Source organism: Bufo gargarizans, chromosome 6 (assembly GCF_014858855.1).
Source record: "Bufo gargarizans isolate SCDJY-AF-19 chromosome 6, ASM1485885v1, whole genome shotgun sequence".
Taxonomy (NCBI): domain Eukaryota; kingdom Metazoa; phylum Chordata; class Amphibia; order Anura; family Bufonidae; genus Bufo; species Bufo gargarizans.
This window is the reverse complement of record NC_058085.1, coordinates 147,620,289-147,640,518: the sequence shown is the minus strand read 5'-3', so window position 1 is coordinate 147,640,518 and position 20,230 is coordinate 147,620,289. Positions and strand designations below refer to the sequence as shown.

Sequence of the window (20,230 nt, the reverse complement as noted above, 5' to 3'; positions counted from 1 at the left end):
GAGCCAAAACCAGGAGAGGAGCCTCCACAGAGATCAGGCATAAAGGAAAGATCTGCACCTGTTCTCTGTTTAGAGCTGCTCCTGGCTCACTGATGGAAATCACTGACCAAATCACTGACATGTGAATGAGGCATAAGGCTGAGTTCACACTTCAGTTATTTGATCAGCTATTTCCATCAGTGACTGTGAGCCAAAACCAGGTGCGGGTCAAAAACACAGAACAGGTGCAAAGCAAATCACTATACCTGATCCCTGAGTAGGCTTCACTACTGGTTTTGGCTCACAATCACTGAAGGAAATAACTGACCAATAACTGAAGCGTGAACTCAGCCTAAGGCTGAGTTCACACGGGCGAGATTTCCGCGCGGGTGCAATGCGGTAGGTGAACGTATTGCACCCGCACTGAATCCGGCACCATTCATTTCTATGGGGCTGTGCACATGAGCGATTTTTTTCACGCATCACTTCTGCAATGCTTTAAAATCGCAGCATGCTCTATATTCTGCGTTTGTAACGCAGGACAGGCCCCATAGAAATGAATGGGGCTGAGTGAAAATCGCAAGCATCCGCAAGCAAGTGCGGATGCGGTGCGATTTTCACTCATGGTTGCTAGGTGACAGTCTATTCACTGTATTATTTTCTCTTATAACATGGTTATAAGGGAAAATAATAGCATTCTGAATACAGAATGCTTAGTACAAGGGCAATTGAGGGTTAAAAAAATAAAAAATAAATTAACTCACCTTGTCCTCTTCATCGCGCAGTTCCCGGTCTCTTCTGATGAGCTGTCGGCTAAAGGACCTTTGGTGACGTCAGATCACATGCTCCAATCACATGGTACATCACCACGGTGATGTACCATGTGATTGGAGCATGTGATCTGACGTCACCAAAGGTCCTTTAGCCGACAGCTCATCTACCAGACCGGGAACTGCGCGATGAAGAGGACAAGGTGAGTTAATTTATTTTTTATTTTTTTAACCCTCAATTGCCCTTGTACTAAGCATTCTGTATTCAGAATGCTATTATTTTCCCTTATAACCATGTTATAAGGGAAAATAATACAATCTACACTACAACTAACCCAAACCTGAACTTCTGTGAAGAAGTTCGGGTCTGGGTACCACAGTCGGTTTTTTATCACGCGAGTGCAAAACACATTGCACCCGCGTGATAAACACTGAACATCGGAACGCAATCGCAGTCAAAACTGACTGCAATTGCGTACCCAATCGCGCGGGTTTGCCGCAATACACCGGGACGCATCCGGACCTAATCCGGACACGCCCGTGTGAACCCAGCCTTATTCAATAAAATGTATCTGTGCCACCGGCTGGTTTTTACTTTCTTTTCTGTTCACCTCACTGAGGTGGTCGCATGTGCTCAGTTTAAAGGATAAAGGATTTTTTTTCTTTGCTAGTTTATTAGAGCTAGGCATGAATACCTGAGTTCGAGTCCATTCACACGTCTGCAAATGGGTACGCATCCGTTCCGCAATTTTGCGGAACGGGTGCGGACACATTCATTCTCTATGGGGACAGAAAAGATGCGGACAGCACACAGTGTGCTGTGCACACCCGCATTTCCGTGCCGCGGTTGCGCAAAAAAATAAATAAATAGAACATGTCCTATTATTGTCTGCAATTGCAGACAAAAATAAGCAGTTCTATGGGGGGGTGCCAGCCAGGTGCATTGCGGATCCGCAATACACTACAGACGTGTGAATGGACCCTTAGTCTGTCAATGATTGTCAAAAGATCTGTAATTACCTTATAATAACAGCTTTTATTAATGTCCTCTGTCCTTTTCCACTACTCCCGTATAGGACAGTTGCTATACCTTGTCTGTCTTCCCTTAAGTATAAACAGAAGACGGAGGGGCTGTCCTTCACACTGCATGCCTGCATTAGGCTTCAGAGTGAGGAGGTGTGTCTCTCAGTAATCCAATCTGATTGGCTGGCAGGAAGCTGCTGGCTACAGCAAGTGTGTATGGGAAGTGAGGGAAAGCAGTTTTGGCCTCAGAGAACTGACAGAAGAGCCATCTTGAGAAGACCCTCATAATGTAGGATTTAAAACAGCCGTAACCAAGGGGAAAACTCAAGGAAAACAGTGGTAAGTGAAGAAACTAAAGATAGCTTTCTGCATAATGCTGCTGCAGCAGTAACATATGCTAAAATTGATTTTTTTTAAATAAAAGTATGACAGTTATCCTTTAAATCTTTAAGTGTCACTAGCTGTATCTGTTACAAGGAAAGAGCTGCAGCAGGAAGAACATGCCCCCTTCCCCCTAGAAAGGGCCTTGGCGTGCCAGTGTGAAGAGAATTTGGCAGAATAACTGGAAGAAAAAAAATGGGGAGATCTCTGGACCCATGTGAGGTACAGGGCTTTGTTAGAAAGAGATTGTCGTGTACTATATGATACTGGATACTTTCATTATTTACATCAGTCATGGTATATGCCCTTTAATTGGTTTTTCCTGATGGAGTCTTCCACAGTGGTCACAGACTTCTTGAGTCAAATACAAGGGGGGAGGGGATACACTTTCATTTGAAGTGTATCCCAGTTTTCTGGCACACTTCTTACATTAGACACAGAGGTCCCAACTGCAGCACACCGCCTCCCGCCCTCTTTTTGTAAGTTACAAGGAGGGCATAGTAACCAAAAACTCACTAATTTTGGTGCAAAATGGGACTTTTGATTCCCTCAATGTTTGCTCATTGTAAAGAATGAGGTTTCTTCACCTTTTACAGTTCTGAGTTGCACACTTCATTATCAGTATATCTTCTGAACTGCACCATAAACTAATAAATGGCAGATAATACTTCCACTATCCATACGGTCAGAGAATGAATGAGTCCAGCCCTGGACTCAATGAACCTGCAGGCACTTTGCGCTCAGCACAGACATAACATAAAGCTACAAATATAACCAGCCAGGAAACACCCCGAAGAAACAAAGAAAGACACCGCACAAATCAAAACTCTTACCTATATATTGTACCTTTCTAATACACCCATCATTAAATGGGGTGGTCACTTCAATAAATGGCATTTGTTGGCTTGATAAATTTTTCATTACATTATACATTGCTCGTTTCCAGGGGCTATGACCACCCTGCGATCCACCAAAAGTAGTTGTGCTTGCACACTATAGGAAAAAGCATTGGCCACCTCGTATCTGTGCTGCAGCGGTGGCCATGGATAATGTGATGAAAAATCAAATCAAGCTATCAAAGGAGGCAATATGGACAATCACAATACATTAGTGAGTGCCTTGTATTAACTTTCTCTACATGATAAATGCCATTTGCTGAGGTGAGACAACCCTTTTAAGTTCCAGCCCACCAATCTTGGTCTAAGGAACAATAACAGTTCTTACAAAGAAATGGGATAAAGACAAGGATCTACATAAAACCTGTACATATTGCTGAAAACAAGTAGATCACAGAATGTCCTGCTGCTTAGCGCTCAAGTAAGGCTACTTTCACACTAGCGTTCGATCGGATCCGTTCTGAACGGATCCGATCATAATAATGCAGACGGAGGCTCCGTTCAGAACGGATCCGTCTGCATTATTTTTAGCATATAACAGCTAAGTGTGAAAATAGCCTCGTACGGATCCGTCCAGACTTTCAATGTAAAGTCAATGGGGGACGGATCCGCCTGAAGATTGAGCCATATTGTGGCATCTTCAAACGGATCCGTCCCCATTGACTTACATTGTAAGTCTGGACGGATCCGCACGGATCCGCACGGCCAGGCGGACACCCGAACGCTGCAAGCAGCGTTCAGCTGTCCGCCTGTCCGTGCGGAGGCGAGCGGAGCGGAGGCTGAACGCCGCCAGACTGATGCAGTCTGAGCAGATCCACATCCATTCAGACTGCATCAGGGCTGGACGGCTGCGTTCGGGTCCGCTCGTGAGCTCCTTCAAACGGAGCTCACGAGCGGACCGACGAACGCTAGTGTGAAAGTAGCCTAATCTGCACAAGGAACCCATTGAAGGGGCATTCCCACGAGAGATTTATGGCACATCCGTAGGATAACCATCGTACCAGGCAAGATAAAGTCCTCCATTGTAGAGGTAGGTGTGTGTCGCACCATTGAGATTGGCCAAACCTGTCAGACATTTATGGCATATTCTGTTGGAATAATGCCGTCTTGTATTAATAACCCATTTTCAAACATGTGAATATCGCTGCGGCCATATTGGCATTCTGAGTCTCTCATTTGTGACTTGTATAAATCGGCCGATAGAGAGACCGGTATTCTCTGGAGGCTCCAGCAGGCCCATGATTTATACAGTAAACCCATTCTTTTCAGAAGGGAACATGTAATGCTTAAAGCTGGGCTAAGATCTCATCCAAACAAGTAACTAATAGGCCTGACTGAACCGTTAATCAGAAGTAGGGTCTTGCTTCATCAAGAACATTGACGAGGGCCGAGCCTGGTATTGTAGGTCAGCTCCATTCACTTGCCAGGGACGGACCTGAAATAGTAACTGGACCTGAGAGGAGCATAGCAACCTATAGGTTGGTAGTGGGCGATTACGCTGATTTCCTTAAAGGGGTTGTGCAGTGCGGTAATAGTGATAACCAAACCGACTCCTCGGCCGATCAACTGTTTGAGAAGGCAACGGAGCTCGCAGTAGCTCTCTGCTCTTCTTGCGGCTTAGCCTAGGCCATGAGACGTCACATTCATCTGTCACATGGCCTAGGCATAGAGCAGACCCCCTGAAGTGAACAGGGCTGAGCGGCAATACGATTTACGGCGCTGTGCTTGGTGAGCCCAGAGAAGGCCCCCCCCCTTACGCTTCTTGCACATGGCCATTGTAACATGTATAAAAGGGGTTCCTGCAGTAACCATGTTATGTACATGGCACCATGCAAACATGATATGCACGGTTTACCTCTGGATTACAATTTTTTGCAACGTCAATGTGAGAGAAGAGCAAACACCTTCCTAAGCTCTTCAAACACTTTGCTATCGCTAGCATTGGCCGGCTCGCACTGGGAATAGCACCGCATGTGCTCCAAACAGCTTAAAAATTGCATAGCAGGACAATATTGCTTAATCCCCTAGTTTACCATCAATCCGCCTAAAGCCCTCAGCAAACAGCCTTAATGCAAGCAAGAAGAACATTATGTACCAGCTACTGGTCTGAACCCTCCAAGGCCCCGCTCAGTGATAAGGACCTGAAACAATATATATCTTTGGACAATATACAGAATTATTATTATATATATATATATATATTTTTTTTTTTTTATTTTTTTTAAGATAAACCGATAGGACGCATGCGCACTTCGCTCAACGAAGCCACTGCCAGAAGTCCGCGGCGCATCAGGCTGAGCCTAGTGCGCAGGCGCCGGATCTGGCAGAGGGACGGGAGGATTGCGGAGGCGGCGCTGAGGTGAGGAAGGCAGCACTCTAGACAGGGAGGGCGGCAATTAAGACTGGGAAGGAGGCGCTGGGCACCAGACGGCCGGGCACCCTGTATTAACGGCCGTCCCCTTGGGCACCTTAGGTAGGTGATTGACAGTTTAGGGTTCATGTCATTAGTACGGACATGGGCATATGTTTAGGTTATAGGGCTCAAATCTCATGACAGAATCCCTTTAATATGAATGTTCGCCAAGTGTCACTTAAAACATTGTGTTATTTTGCGGCTTTTTTCTGCACTTCTGGTGTGTTTTTTTGGGAGTAAAAAAAACAAACAGTAGTGTTTGTTAATCAGATTTTTTAAGTTTTTTTTAAACATGATGCTTTAGGATAGTCACAAAACAGTGAATAAAAACAGATAAGCTCAGTTTTTCATGGACGTTTATTTGTTTTTAACAGCCATTTCGCATCCGTTTTTAACGACTATTGACAACAGAAGAATTTCATAGGGTTTTTTTTTTTTTTTTTTTTAAATCTCAACCCCTGCAATTCCCTCAGTATATCTAATGGCCCCCCAGTATAATGTTCAACAATGTGCCCCAGTACAGACAATGGCCCCCTTTGTGCACCTCAGTTTAGTTTAGTTTCCGTCCCCTTTTGACCCTGGTATTATAAATTGCCCCCTTTAGTGCAGACATAAAAAAAAAAAAAACACAATACCTCAACCACTTGCACTCAGCTGCATCAACCCAAAAGTAAAAATGTAGCACCAAAAAATAAAATGGAATTTAGCTAGCTGGGCAAAAAAATATCTGTCACCTTAAAGGGGTTGTCCAGGACTTTAAAGTCCCATCATCACATGGAGTCGAAAGCAGGAGAAGTTCCTATCAGACTGGAAAGTCCAGTTTCCTGTGCCATGAATATTTGGTCAGTGGGTGTCCGACCTCCATGGCCCTGTCAGGACTGCCATGCCCTCCCATTGTTAACGGTGTCCGGTACTGCCTCTCGTCCTAGTCAACTGTGTAAATGTAAAATCTTTTCCAATAATGTGAATTATTTTACTCTCCTCAGTGGATATTTGAATAGGATACCGATGTTTTTTATTACATTTGGAATTGTATTTCGTGTACTGGAAAATAAAATTATTAAAAGTTAAAGGGGTTGTCCCATCTTGGACATTGCTAGGATATGCCCCCAATTTCTGATAGGTACGGGTCCCACCTCTGAGCCTGCAAATAGACGGAGGGCACACTGTGCATGTGCAGCCGCCCTTCATTAACTACTATGAAAGTGCCGAAAATAGCCGAGCACTTGTTGTGAAAGGGTGATTTAAAGCCGGTGGTAGTGATGTGGCCAGTAGGCGCGCTCTTCACCTTCCCCGTCAATCCTATAACAGGAGAGTAGTTAAAGCTGCTGTTCTACCAGATGAGTGCTCCCTAATCAGATTTACACTGGACTTCATCCCAGGATCATATCCGTCAGGCGCTTATCCTATACGGCACATGGGCTGAGGCGGCCAGACAATATACACTGTATAACTTACAGAGTGCACAAGTACAGACACTAGACAGGACATTCTGTGGTTTACCACCAAACGAAGAAAAGCTGCACAGTGCCTACAAAGTACGCATTACATTTAGCCCCTCTTGTTCATGCCTTGTGTCTGGTATTATGGCTGAACTACACCTTCTGGAATGAGGCTGAGCTGCAATACCACACACAGCCCTCAGGCGAGGGTGGCGCTGTTTCTGGTGTCTTTGAAAGTTAAATAGAAGTTTCATTTACTGCAGTTTCTGTGGGGAAACTTTGCCAAGAACTGACACGCAGCTTCTTTTTCTGTAATGTGGATTTCAAGTGTGAAAACAGAAAAATTTGCACCACATAAACTGCTGTGCAGAATTAATATGGCCAGCTACGGGAGACTGATTTTAAGCAGATTTCTTGGTGCAGAATATGTTCTTAAATCCACCATGTGATCATACGCATACAGTAATGTACATAATGTTAAAATTAAAGGGAACCTGTCATGTTGAACATGGAGTCTGAGCTGCAGGCAGCACGTTATAGAGCAGGAAGAGCTGAGCAGATTGATAGTAGATTTTGCTGGAAAAGATTCAGTAAAACTTGTATTTCATTCATTTAAATTCCTGCTCATCCAGGGCTTTAAAGTCATGGAGACGGAGCCATCAGTGATTAACAGCCTTACATCTATGACATTGTATACAATATAGCTGTCAATCACTGATAGCTCCGCCTCCTTGACTTCAAAGACCAGAATGAGCACATATATTAATGTATAAGTTTTACTGAATCTTTTTCTAAAAAACTATATATCAATCTGGAGGCTATAAACAATGGCGGCTGACCTGGGAGATCCGTATGGGGAGGTGCTCTCCTCAAGGATTACCCAGAACCAGGAGAAATATACAAGAATAGTGGAGGGGCATTTAAAATATCAAAGAGCCTAGGGCAGCAAATATATAAGCAGTGTAATGTTTATTAGACACTAATAGAACTAAATCCTGTGGAGCATCATATAAAAAAAAATATAAAATACAAAATACATAAACGTCTAAAAATGATAGCAGGTGGCTGACAGTGATCAAAGGTATATTAGCACATCCATATATGCTGACTGTAGCACCGTATATGATGACTGTAACACCGTAAGTAGCCAAATATCACCTAAAACAAGCGGTTGCCTGGTGGACATACACTGTAGACAAATGTCCCATAGAAATACTCTCTGCAGTGACACGCCTGTATCTCCTATTGGGGTGGCCTAGTAGATTACAAGAATGTGGAAATATGTCCATTCCGTGTATACATGATTTAGTTCTATTAGTGTCTAATAAACATTACACTGCTTGTATATTTGCTGCCCTAGGCTCCTTGATATTTTGAGTGCCCCTCCACTATTATTGTATATATCAATCTGCTCAGCTCCTTCTGCTCTATAACATGCTGCCTGCAGATTATTACGCATTTTCATGGTAACAGGTTTCCTGTAAAGGGAGTCTGCCAGCAGTTTTTACCATTCTAATCTGTTCACAGCACTAAGGGGAGAGCTGAGGAGAAAAGGACAAAGGGAGCTATTTCCATCAGGAGTAGTGTGAATATGAACGTTTATTCTGCCCCTGCATGTGTCTTGGAGGTGGAGCTTCAGTGTCTCTGCATTGAGCTGTTCCATAGACCCTGCCCTCTGCTCTGAGTTGCAGCTCTAGTGGTCTCCTGGTTGGATGTTACAGCTGTCACTCAGAGCAGAGGAGATGTGAAGCAGCTCAATTCCTAACGCAATGAGCATGTCCTAGTAAAGCTCCGCCTCCTGGGCGCTCCTGATGATAAAGCTCCACAAAGATATGTTTGGCCTGCTCTATTCCAGCCCCTACCCAGTGCTGCCAGCTGACTTTAGCATGGTGAAAGCTGCAGAATTGCTGAGGCTTTGTGTATGACAAATCGGTAGCGTTGTACAGTGCCAGCAAAGCATAGACGTTTTTTTTTTAAACTCGTTTTATTGCAAAGTAACATGACAAGCATGGCACATAGAAATCACAGTGACCCTCACAGGGGCCTTTCATAAAAGCAAATGCAATACACAAAGAAGACCACGGACATAATGATCAATTGTGATCGCCTGAGCACAGCATGTAGAATAACAACAGAGACTGTATTATCGAGGTACAAAAACATGCGGGTGTATAACAAATATAGGCCAACACTGCGGGCCTAAGAAGGTCAGCCAAGCCCGACCCTCTCGAGCCCCTTTGCGTGCCCAAAGAGGGGTTATCAAGAATCGTCTGCCACCAGGTACCGGCTCGAGTCATGCATGGTGAGTGAAGACGAGCACCAGGCCCCCCATACTCTATCAAACTTCTGCGGGCATCCCCTGTGCTTGTAGACTATATTCTCCATAGACACCGCAGTATTCACTAGGGAGAGCCATTGACCCCTGGAGGGGGGAGTGTCCCCCATCCAGCGCAGGGCGACTGCCTTCCTGGCCATAAACAGTGTTCTTTCCAGGAAGATCTTATGATAGTGTGACCAAGATTCTTCGTCTATTATACCTAGGATGCACATTTTGGGACACAACTGCAGTGTTGGAGGCACCAGGGTCCTGAGAGTCTCCAGTACAGATACCCAATACTGCCTGATGTGTGAACAGTCCCACATCAGGTGCCAAAAGTCTGCACCCTCCACACTGCACCTGTGACATCTGGAGCTGTCCATCCTACCCATCTTGTGAAGCCTGGTAGGGGTTAAATAGCTGTAATGCAAGATGAAGAGCTGTGTCATCCTATTATTGATAGAAGGAGACACTCTAGTAGGTGCCAATAAAGCCTCCTCCCACTCCTCAGTAGTCAAGGAGGGTATAAGCCCCTTCCACCTATCCTCTACAGCCAGCGGAGTCACCAGCATACGGCAGTCAAGCAAGCGAGTATAGACCTCTGAATTGGGTCTGAAGTGCATGACGTAACTGAAGGTACCTATAAAACAGGGTGCTTGGTACTAAGAACCTGTCTTGGATTCGTGAGAATGCGAGTAGCTTACTATCCTCGTATATGTCCCCCAGCGCTTGAGCATAGACGTTTTTTAAAAATCTCATCCATGCAGTGCAAAAAAGGTGGAACCAGAGGTCAATTTAGGCTGCTGAATTTAAAGTCTGGGGCGTGTCAATTTATGATACAGATCTCCACCGTGGATTTCACCATTTGCAATAGTGAGGGAGTAATCCAGAGCCATTTCCGTGAAAAGTCACACCTGCAGATTTTGCTGCAGCCTGTTGCAGTTTTTTCAGCAGACCCATAGCAAAGTCTGCAGTGGACTTTTCAGCTGCATTTTCATGCGTGGACATAACTTTAAAGTCCTTTAAGCTAGAATCAGGGGGACATGCAGTTCTAGGAAGTCCAGCCGCTATATATATCAAGCAACTCTGTAGTAGATTATTTGTTCTGATACAGTTAAGGGTGGGTGTGCAGTTGGTTGATACTGATGACCTATCCTCAGGATGGCGCAACCTCAAAAACTTAATGACGTCAGCATCTCCATCAATGGTTCTTTTATTAACAGACTAATAAAGTAACCATTGATGTAGACAAAGTTTCTGAAGTTGCTGGACTGGACAAACCCTTTAAATGACTATTTTGTGGTGCCTGCAAGAAACCGGATTTTCCCCATTTTCTTGTTCACAAGGGGATCTGCTACTCCCAAACTGGTGTTTGTACTAAACATGTTTTAAGTATATACACAATTGTGCTTGGAAAATTTCATTAAAATGTAGGCCATGTTCAGATGTTGCTAATCTCCAGTGTGAATTCCACATATAATGCTAGTGAATGGGGTTTTCTAACCCCCATGACAAGCAGGAAAACTGGAAAAAGAGCGTAAGGAGATGTCAATTATTCACTTTGGTGCCCTTGCTTTATAAATAGGTCTAAATCTTAGGGCTCGTTCACACGAACGTGTGCTGCCCGTTGCCGTATTGTGTGTGCATTCCGCATCACGGATGTGGACCCATTAACTTCAATGGGTCCGCAAATCTGGAGATGCAGAACGGAAGCACGGAACAGAACACTACAGAAGCACTACGGAGTGCTTCCTGGGGTTCCGTTCCGTGCCTCCGCACTGCAAAAAGATAGAACATGCTCTTTTTGCGGAACGGAGGGATCGCGGACCCATTGAAGTGAATGGCTCCGGGATCCCCATGTGTCGGCACCACGGACGGGCAATTTGCAGTCCACAGTACGGGCTTCACACGTTCGTGTGAACGAGCCCTTAAAATTAATGTTATAGGTGGAATCAAAGGAGTACATTTTCCCCAAAGTGCATTAAAATAATAGGAATGTATGAAAAGCTCACCATGTACGAAAAATCTTGTGCAAGATTCACCCTTTAATGGCTTTGAAAATACAGGGGCTCTGGTCTTGATATTTGCACCACATGCATAAAAGTATATCTAATGCACATCAACATCTGCAGCATGCCCAGAAATCTGGGCAGATATATATCGTTTTGCAGTATGTGAATAGGGTTTTGTTACAGGCTTTCACTTTCAGCAATTCATCTGTGAACTAATGGTGTGCTCCTCTATACTCCCATATGTGACACCACCACCAGTGGTGAAGAGAGGATGCAGAGGAGCTAAACATCTACAAGGATCAAATCTCTGGGTGACAGTAGCAGGTCTGGACACATGGACTATTATAGTACAGTTGCAGGGAAGCCGTAGCACAGTCCTCCACATAATACAAGGGCGTCTCTAGTCCACCCCATCTATGATGCCCATATGCCCAAGTGTTGTCTTGAACATACTGCATCGTTTGGTTACAACTAGGGATGAGCGAACTCGAACTGTATAGTTCGGGTTCGTACCGAATTTTGGGGTGTCCGTGACACGGACCCGAACCCGGACATTTTCGTAAAAGTCCGGGTTCGGGTTCGGTGTTCGTCGCTTTCTTCGCGCTTTTGTGACGCTTTCTTGGCGCTTTTTGAAAGGCTGCAAAGCAGCCAATCAACAAGCGTCATACTACTTGCCCCAAGAGGCCATCACAGCCATGCCTACTATTGGCATGGCTGTGATTGGCCAGAGCACCATGTGACCCAGCCTCTATTTAAGCTGGAGTCACATAGCGCCGCCCGTCACTCTGCTCTGATTAGCGTAGGGAGAGGTTGCGGCTGCGACAGTAGGGCGAGATTAGGCAGATTAACTCCTCCAAAGGACTTGATTAACTGATCGATCTGCAGCTGTGGATCATTGAGCTGCTGATCCTCAATTGCTCACTGTTTTTAGGCTGCACAGACCGTTTGTCAGTCTCATTTTTCTGGGGTGATCGGCGGCCATTTTGTGTCTTGTGGTGCGCCAGCACAAGCTGCGACCAAGTGCATTTAACCCTCAATGGTGTGGTTGTTTTTTGGCTAAAGCCTACATCAGGGTGAAGCTGTCACACCAAGTGCATTTAACCAGCAATAGTCTGTTCATTTTTTGGCCATATACAAAATCAGGGGCAAGCTGCGCCTGTCACCAAGTGCATTTAACCCTCAATGGTGTGGTTGTTTTTTGGCTAAAGCCTACATCAGGGTGAAGCTGTCACACCAAGTGCATTTAACCAGCAATAGTCTGTTCATTTTTTGGCCATATACAAAATCAGGGGCAAGCTGCGCCTGTCACCAAGTGCATTTAACCCTCAATGGTGTGGTTGTTTTTTGGCTAAAGCCTACATCAGGGTGAAGCTGTCACACCAAGTGCATTTAACCAGCAATAGTCTGTTCATTTTTTGGCCATATACAAAATCAGGGGCAAGCTGCGCCTGTCACCAAGTGCATTTAACCCTCAATGGTGTGGTTGTTTTTTGGCTAAAGCCTACATCAGGGTGAAGCTGTCACACCAAGTGCATTTAACCAGCAATAGTCTGTTCATTTTTTGGCCATATCCCAGTCTAATTCTGTCACTAAATCCATACCGGTCACCCAGCGCCTAAATACTAGGCCTCAAATTTATATCCAGCTAAATCTGTCCCTAGTGCTGTAGCTGGGCGAGTTATTTAGTGTCCGTTCAAGCACATTTCTTGTTCTGGGTTGAAATACAATTCCCAATTTAGCAATTTCATAATTTAGTGGTTCCTGCTATATCAGAGCTCTTTGAAATCTATCCCAAAAAGGGTATATAATATTGAAGGTGCACATAGGGTCATTCAGAGTAACTTCACACACACCCGCTACTGTGTATTTCCAAGTCTAATTCTGTCACTAAATCCATACCGGTGACCCAGCGCCTAAATACTAGGCCTCAAATTTAATTCCCTCTAAATCTCTCGTTACCCACCGCTGTACTGTTGTTGCTGGGCAAGATATTTAGTGTCCGTCAAAGCACATTTTTTGTTCTGGGTTGAAGTACAATTCCCAATTTAGCAATTTCATAATTTAGTGGTTTCTGCTATATCAGAGCTATTTGAAATCTATCCCAAAAAGGGTATATAATATTGAAGGTGCACATAGGGTCATTCAGAATAACTTCACACACACCCGCTACTGTGTATTTCCAAGTCTAATTCTGTCACTAAACCCATACCTGTCACCCAGCGCCTAAATACTAGGCCTCAAATTTAAATCCCTCTAAATCTCTCGTTACCGTTGTCCTGTTGTAGCTGGGAAAGTTATTTAGTGCCCGTCAAAGCACATTTTTTGTTCTGGGTTGAAGTACAATTCCCAATTTAGCAATTTCATAATTTAGTGGTTCCTGCTATATCAGAGCTCTTTGAAATCTATCCCAAAAAGGGTATATAATATTGAAGGTGCACATAGGGTCATTCAGAGTAACTTCACACACACCCGCTACTGTGTATTTCCAAGTCTAATTCTGTCACTAAATCCATACCGGTGACCCAGCGCCTAAATACTAGGCCTCAAATTTAATTCCCTCTAAATCTCTCGTTACCCACCGCTGTACTGTTGTTGCTGGGCAAGATATTTAGTGTCCGTCAAAGCACATTTTTTGTTCTGGGTTGAAGTACAATTCCCAATTTAGCAATTTCATAATTTAGTGGTTTCTGCTATATCAGAGCTATTTGAAATCTATCCCAAAAAGGGTATATAATATTGAAGGTGCACATAGGGTCATTCAGAATAACTTCACACACACCCGCTACTGTGTATTTCCAAGTCTAATTCTGTCACTAAACCCATACCTGTCACCCAGCGCCTAAATACTAGGCCTCAAATTTAAATCCCTCTAAATCTCTCGTTACCGTTGTCCTGTTGTAGCTGGGAAAGTTATTTAGTGCCCGTCAAAGCACATTTTTTGTTCTGGGTTGAAGTACAATTCCCAATTTAGCAATTTCATAATTTAGTGGTTCCTGCTATATCAGAGCTATTTGAAATCTATCCCAAAAAGGGTATATAATATTGAAGGTGCACATAGGGTCATTCAGAATAACTTCACACACACCCGCTACTGTGTATTTCCAAGTCTAATTCTGTCACTAAATCCATACCGGTGACCCAGCGCCTAAATACTAGGCCTCAAATTTAATTCCCTCTAAATCTCTCGTTACCCACCGCTGTACTGTTGTTGCTGGGCAAGATATTTAGTGTCCGTCAAAGCACATTTTTTGTTCTGGGTTGAAGTACAATTCCCAATTTAGCAATTTCATAATTTAGTGGTTTCTGCTATATCAGAGCTATTTGAAATCTATCCCTAAAAGGGTATAATATTCAAGGTGCACATTGGGTCATTCAGAATAACTTCACACACACACGCTTCTGTGCATTTCCAAGTCTAATTCTGTCACTAAATCCATACCGGTCACCCAGCGCCTAAATACTAGGCCTCAAATTTATATCCCGCTGAATTTGAATACAATACATTGGGCCAAATAATATATTTGTTGTTGTGGTGAACCATAACAATGAGAAAAACATCTAGTAAGGGACGCGGACGTGGACATGGTCGTGGTGGTGTTAGTGGACCCTCTGGTGCTGGGAGAGGACGTGGCCGTTCTGCCACATCCACACGTCCTAGTGTACCAACTACCTCAGGTCCCAGTAGCCGCCAGAATTTACAGCGATATATGGTGGGGCCCAATGCCGTTCTAAGGATGGTAAGGCCTGAGCAGGTACAGGCATTAGTCAATTGGGTGGCCGACAGTGGATCCAGCACGTTCACATTATCTCCCACCCAGTCTTCTGCAGAAAGCGCACAGATGGCGCCTGAAAACCAACCCCATCAGTCTGTCACATCACCCCCATGCATACCAGGGAAACTGTCTCAGCCTCAAGTTATGCAGCAGTCTCTTATGCTGTTTGAAGACTCCGCTGGCAGGGTTTCCCAAGGGCATCCACCTAGCCCTTCCCCAGCGGTGAAAGACATAGAATGCACTGACGCACAACCACTTATGTTTCCTGATGATGAGGACATGGGAATACCACCTCAGCATGTCTCTGATGATGACGAAACACAGGTGCCAACTGCTGCGTCTTTCTGCAGTGTGCAGACTGAACAGGAGGTCAGGGATCAAGACTGGGTGGAAGACGATGCAGGGGACGATGAGGTCCTAGACCCCACATGGAATGAAGGTCGTGCCACTGACTTTCACAGTTCGGAGGAAGAGGCAGTGGTGAGACCGAGCCAACAGCGTAGCAAAAGAGGGAGCAGTGGGCAAAAGCAGAACACCCGCCGCCAAGAGACTCCGCCTGCTACTGACCGCCGCCATCTGGGACCGAGCACCCCAAAGGCAGCTTCAAGGAGTTCCCTGGCATGGCACTTCTTCAAACAATGTGCTGACGACAAGACCCGAGTGGTTTGCACGCTGTGCCATCAGAGCCTGAAGCGAGGCATTAACGTTCTGAACCTGAGCACAACCTGCATGACCAGGCACCTGCATGCAAAGCATGAACTGCAGTGGAGTAAACACCTTAAAACCAAGGAAGTCACTCAGGCTCCCCCTGCTACCTCTTCTGCTGCTGCCGCCTCGGCCTATTCTGCTGCTGCCGCCTCGGCCTCTTCCTCCGCCTCTGGAGGAACGTTGGCACCTGCCGCCCAGCAAACAGGGGATGTACCACCAACACCACCACCACCACCACCTCCGTCACCAAGCGTCTCAACCATGTCACACGCCAGCGTTCAGCTCTCCATCTCACAAACATTTGATAGAAAGCGTAAATTCCCACCTAGCCACCCTCGATCCCTGGCCCTGAATGCCAGCATTTCTAAACTACTGGCCTATGAAATGCTGTCATTTAGGCTGGTGGACACAGACAGCTTCAAACAGCTCATGTCGCTTGCTGTCCCACAGTATGTTGTTCCCAGCCGGCACTACTTCTCCAAGAGAGCCGTGCCTTCCCTGCACAACCAAGTATCCCATAAAATCAAGTGTGCACTGCGCAACGCCATCTGTAGCAAGGTCCACCTAACCACAGATACGTGGACCAGTAAGCACGGCCAGGGACGCTATATCTCCCTAACTGCACACTGGGTAAATGTAGTGGCAGCTGGGCCCCAGGCGGAGAGCTGTTTGGCGCACGTCCTTCCGCCGCCAAGGATCGCAGGGCAACATTCTTTGCCTCCTGTTGCCACCTCCTCCTTCTCGGCTTCCTCCTCCTCTTCTTCCACCTGCTCATCCAGTCAGCCACACACCTTCACCACCAACTTCAGCACAGCCCGGGGTAAACGTCAGCAGGCCATTCTGAAACTCATATGTTTGGGGGACAGGCCCCACACCGCACAGGAGTTGTGGCGGGGTATAGAACAACAGACCGACGAGTGGTTGCTGCCGGTGAGCCTCAAGCCCGGCCTGGTGGTGTGTGATAATGGGCGAAATCTCGTTGCAGCTCTGGGACTAGCCAATTTGACGCACATCCCTTGCTTGGCGCATGTGCTGAATTTGGTGGTGCAGAAGTTCATTCACAACTACCCCGACATGTCAGAGCTGCTGCATAAAGTGCGGGCCGTCTGTTCGCGCTTCCGGCGTTCACATCCTGCTGCTGCTCGCCTGTCTGCGCTACAGCGTAACTTCGGCCTTCCCGCTCACCGCCTCATATGCGACGTGCCCACCAGGTGGAACTCCACCTTGCACATGCTGGACAGACTGTGCGAGCAGCAGCAGGCCATAGTGGAGTTTCAGCTGCAGCACGCACGGGTCAGTCGCACTACAGAACAGCACCACTTCACCACCAATGACTGGGCCTCCATGCGAGACCTGTGTGCCCTGTTGCGCTGTTTCGAGTACTCCACCAACATGGCCAGTGGCGATGACACCGTTATCAGCGTTACAATACCACTTCTATGTCTCCTTGAGAAAACACTTAGGGCGATGATGGAAGAGGAGGTGGCCCAGGAGGAGGAGGAGGAGGAGGAGGAAGAGGGGTCATTTTTAGCACTTTCAGGCCAGTCTCTTCGAAGTGACTCAGAGGGAGGTTTTTGGCAACAGCAGAGGCCAGGTACAAATGTGGCCAGCCAGGGCCCACTACTGGAGGACGAGGAGGACGAGGATGAGGAGGAGGTGGAGGAGGATGAGGATGAAGCATGGTCACAGCGGGGTGGCACCCAACGCAGCTCGGGTCCATCACTGGTGCGTGGCTGGGGGGAAAGGCAGGACGATGACGATACGCCTCCCACAGAGGACAGCTTGTCCTTATCCCTGGGCAGCCTGGCACACATGAGCGACTACATGCTGCAGTGCCTGCGCAACGACAGCAGAGTTGCCCACATTTTAACCTGTGCGGACTACTGGGTTGCCACCCTGCTGGATCCACGCTACAAAGACAATGTGCCCACCTTACTTCCTGCACTGGAGCGTGATAGGAAGATGCGCGAGTACAAGCGCACGTTGGTAGACACGCTACTGAGAGCATTCCCAAATGTCACAGGGGAACAAGTGGAAGCCCAAGGCCAAGGCAGAGGAGGAGCAAGAGGTCGCCAAGGCAGCTGTGTCACGGCCAGCTCCTCTGAGGGCAGGGTTAGCATGGCAGAGATGTGGAAAACTTTTGTCAACACGCCACAGCTAACTGCACCACCACCTGATACGCAACGTGTTAGCAGGAGGCAACATTTCACTAACATGGTGGAACAGTACGTGTGCACACCCCTCCACGTACTGACTGATGGTTCGGCCCCATTCAACTTCTGGGTCTCTAAATTGTCCACGTGGCCAGAGCTAGCCTTTTATGCCTTGGAGGTGCTGGCCTGCCCGGCAGCCAGCGTTTTGTCTGAACGTGTATTCAGCACGGCAGGGGGCGTCATTACAGACAAACGCAGCCGCCTGTCTACAGCCAATGTGGACAAGCTGACGTTCATAAAAATGAACCAGGCATGGATCCCACAGGACCTGTCCGTCCCTTGTCCAGATTAGACATTAACTACCTCCCCATAACCATATATTATTGGACTCCAGGGCACTTCCTCATTCAATCCTATTTTTATTTTCATTTTACCATTATATTGCGAGGCTACCCAAAGTTGAATGAACCTCTCCTCTGCCTGTGTGCTAGGCCTAAATATATGCCAATGGACTGTTGCAGTGGTGGGTGACGTGAAGCCTCATTCTCTGCTATGACATGCAGACTGATTCTCTGCTGACATGAAGCCAGATCCTCTGTTACGGGAGCTCTCTCCTCTGCCTGGGTGCTGGGCCTAAATTTATGACAATTGACTGTTGCAGTGGTGGGTGACGTGAAGCCTGATTCTCTGCTATGATATGAAGACTGATTCTCTGCTGACATGAAGCCAGATTGTCTGTTACGGGACCTTTCTCCTCTGCCTGGGTTCTGGGCCTAAATTTATGAAAATTGACTGTTGCAGTGGTGGGTGACGTGAAGCCTGATTCTCTGCTATGATATGAAGACTGATTCTCTGCTGACATGAAGCCAGATTGTCTGTTACGGGACCTTTCTCCTCTGCCTGGGTTCTGGGCCTAAATTTATGACAATGGACTGTTGCAGTGGTGGCTGACGTGAAGCCTGATTCTCTGCTATGACATGCAGACTGATTCTCTGCTGTCATGAAGCCAGATTGTCTGTTACGGGACCTCTCTGCTCTGCCTGTGTGCTAGGCCTAAATATATGCCAATGGACTGTTGCAGTGGTGGCTGACGTGAAGCCTCATTCTCTGCTATGACATGCAGACTAATTCTCTGCTGACATGAAGCCAGATTGTCTGTTACGGGACCTCTCTCCTCTGCCTGGGTGCTGGGCCTAAATTTATGACAATGGACTGTTGCAGTGGTGGCTGACGTGAAGCCTGATTCTCTGCTATGACATGCAGACTAATTCTCTGCTGACATGAAGCCAGATTGTCTGTTACGGGACCTCTCTCCTCTGCCTGGGTGCTGGGCCTAAATATATGCCAATGGACTGTTGCAGTGGTGGCTGACGTGAAGCCTCATTCTCTGCTATGACATGCAGACTAATTCTCTGCTGTCATGAAGCCAGATTGTCTGTTACGGGACCTCTCTGCTCTGCCTGTGTGCTAGGCCTAAATATATGCCAATGGACTGTTGCAGTGGTGGGTGACGTGAAGCCTCATTCTCTGCTATGACATGCAGACTGATTCTCTGCTGACATGAAGCCAGATTGTCTGTTACGGGACCTCTCTGCTCTGCCTGTGTGCTAGGCCTAAATATATGCCAATGGACTGTTGCAGTGGTGGGTGACGTGAAGCCTCATTCTCTGCTATGACATGCAGACTGATTCTCTGCTGACATGAAGCCAGATTGTCTGTTACGGGACCTCTCTGCTCTGCCTGTGTGCTAGGCCTAAATATATGCCAATGGACTGTTGCAGTGGTGGGTGACGTGAAGCCTCATTCTCTGCTATGACATGCAGACTGATTCTCTGCTGACATGAAGCCAGATTGTCTGTTACGGGACCTCTCTGCTCTGCCTGTGTGCTAGGCCTAAATATATGCCAATGGACTGTTGCAGTGGTGGGTGACGTGAAGCCTCATTCTCTGCTATGACATGCAGACTGATTCTCTGCTGACATGAAGCCAGATCCTCTGTTACGGGAGCTCTCTCCTCTGCCTGGGTGCTGGGCCTAAATTTATGACAATTGACTGTTGCAGTGGTGGGTGACGTGAAGCCTGATTCTCTGCTATGATATGAAGACTGATTCTCTGCTGACATGAAGCCAGATTGTCTGTTACGGGACCTTTCTCCTCTGCCTGGGTTCTGGGCCTAAATTTATGAAAATTGACTCTTACAGTGGTGGGTGACGTGAAGCCTGATTCTCTGCTATGATATGAAGACTGATTCTCTGCTGACACGAAGCCAGATTCTCTGTTACGGGACCTCTCTCCTCTGCCTGGGTGCTGGGTAGTGTTGAGCGCGAATATTCGAAAAGCAAATTTTTTTCGCGAATATCGCA

The 20,230-nt window shown here is 46.5% G+C and overlaps 1 protein-coding gene across 2 annotated transcripts in view; it reads right to left on the bottom strand.

Moving 5' to 3' along the window:
- DNAJB12 (DnaJ heat shock protein family (Hsp40) member B12) overlaps positions 1–20,230 on the bottom strand; it is a 96,202-nt gene that overhangs the window by 18,090 nt on the left and 57,882 nt on the right. The gene's annotated exons all lie outside the window — the stretch shown is intronic.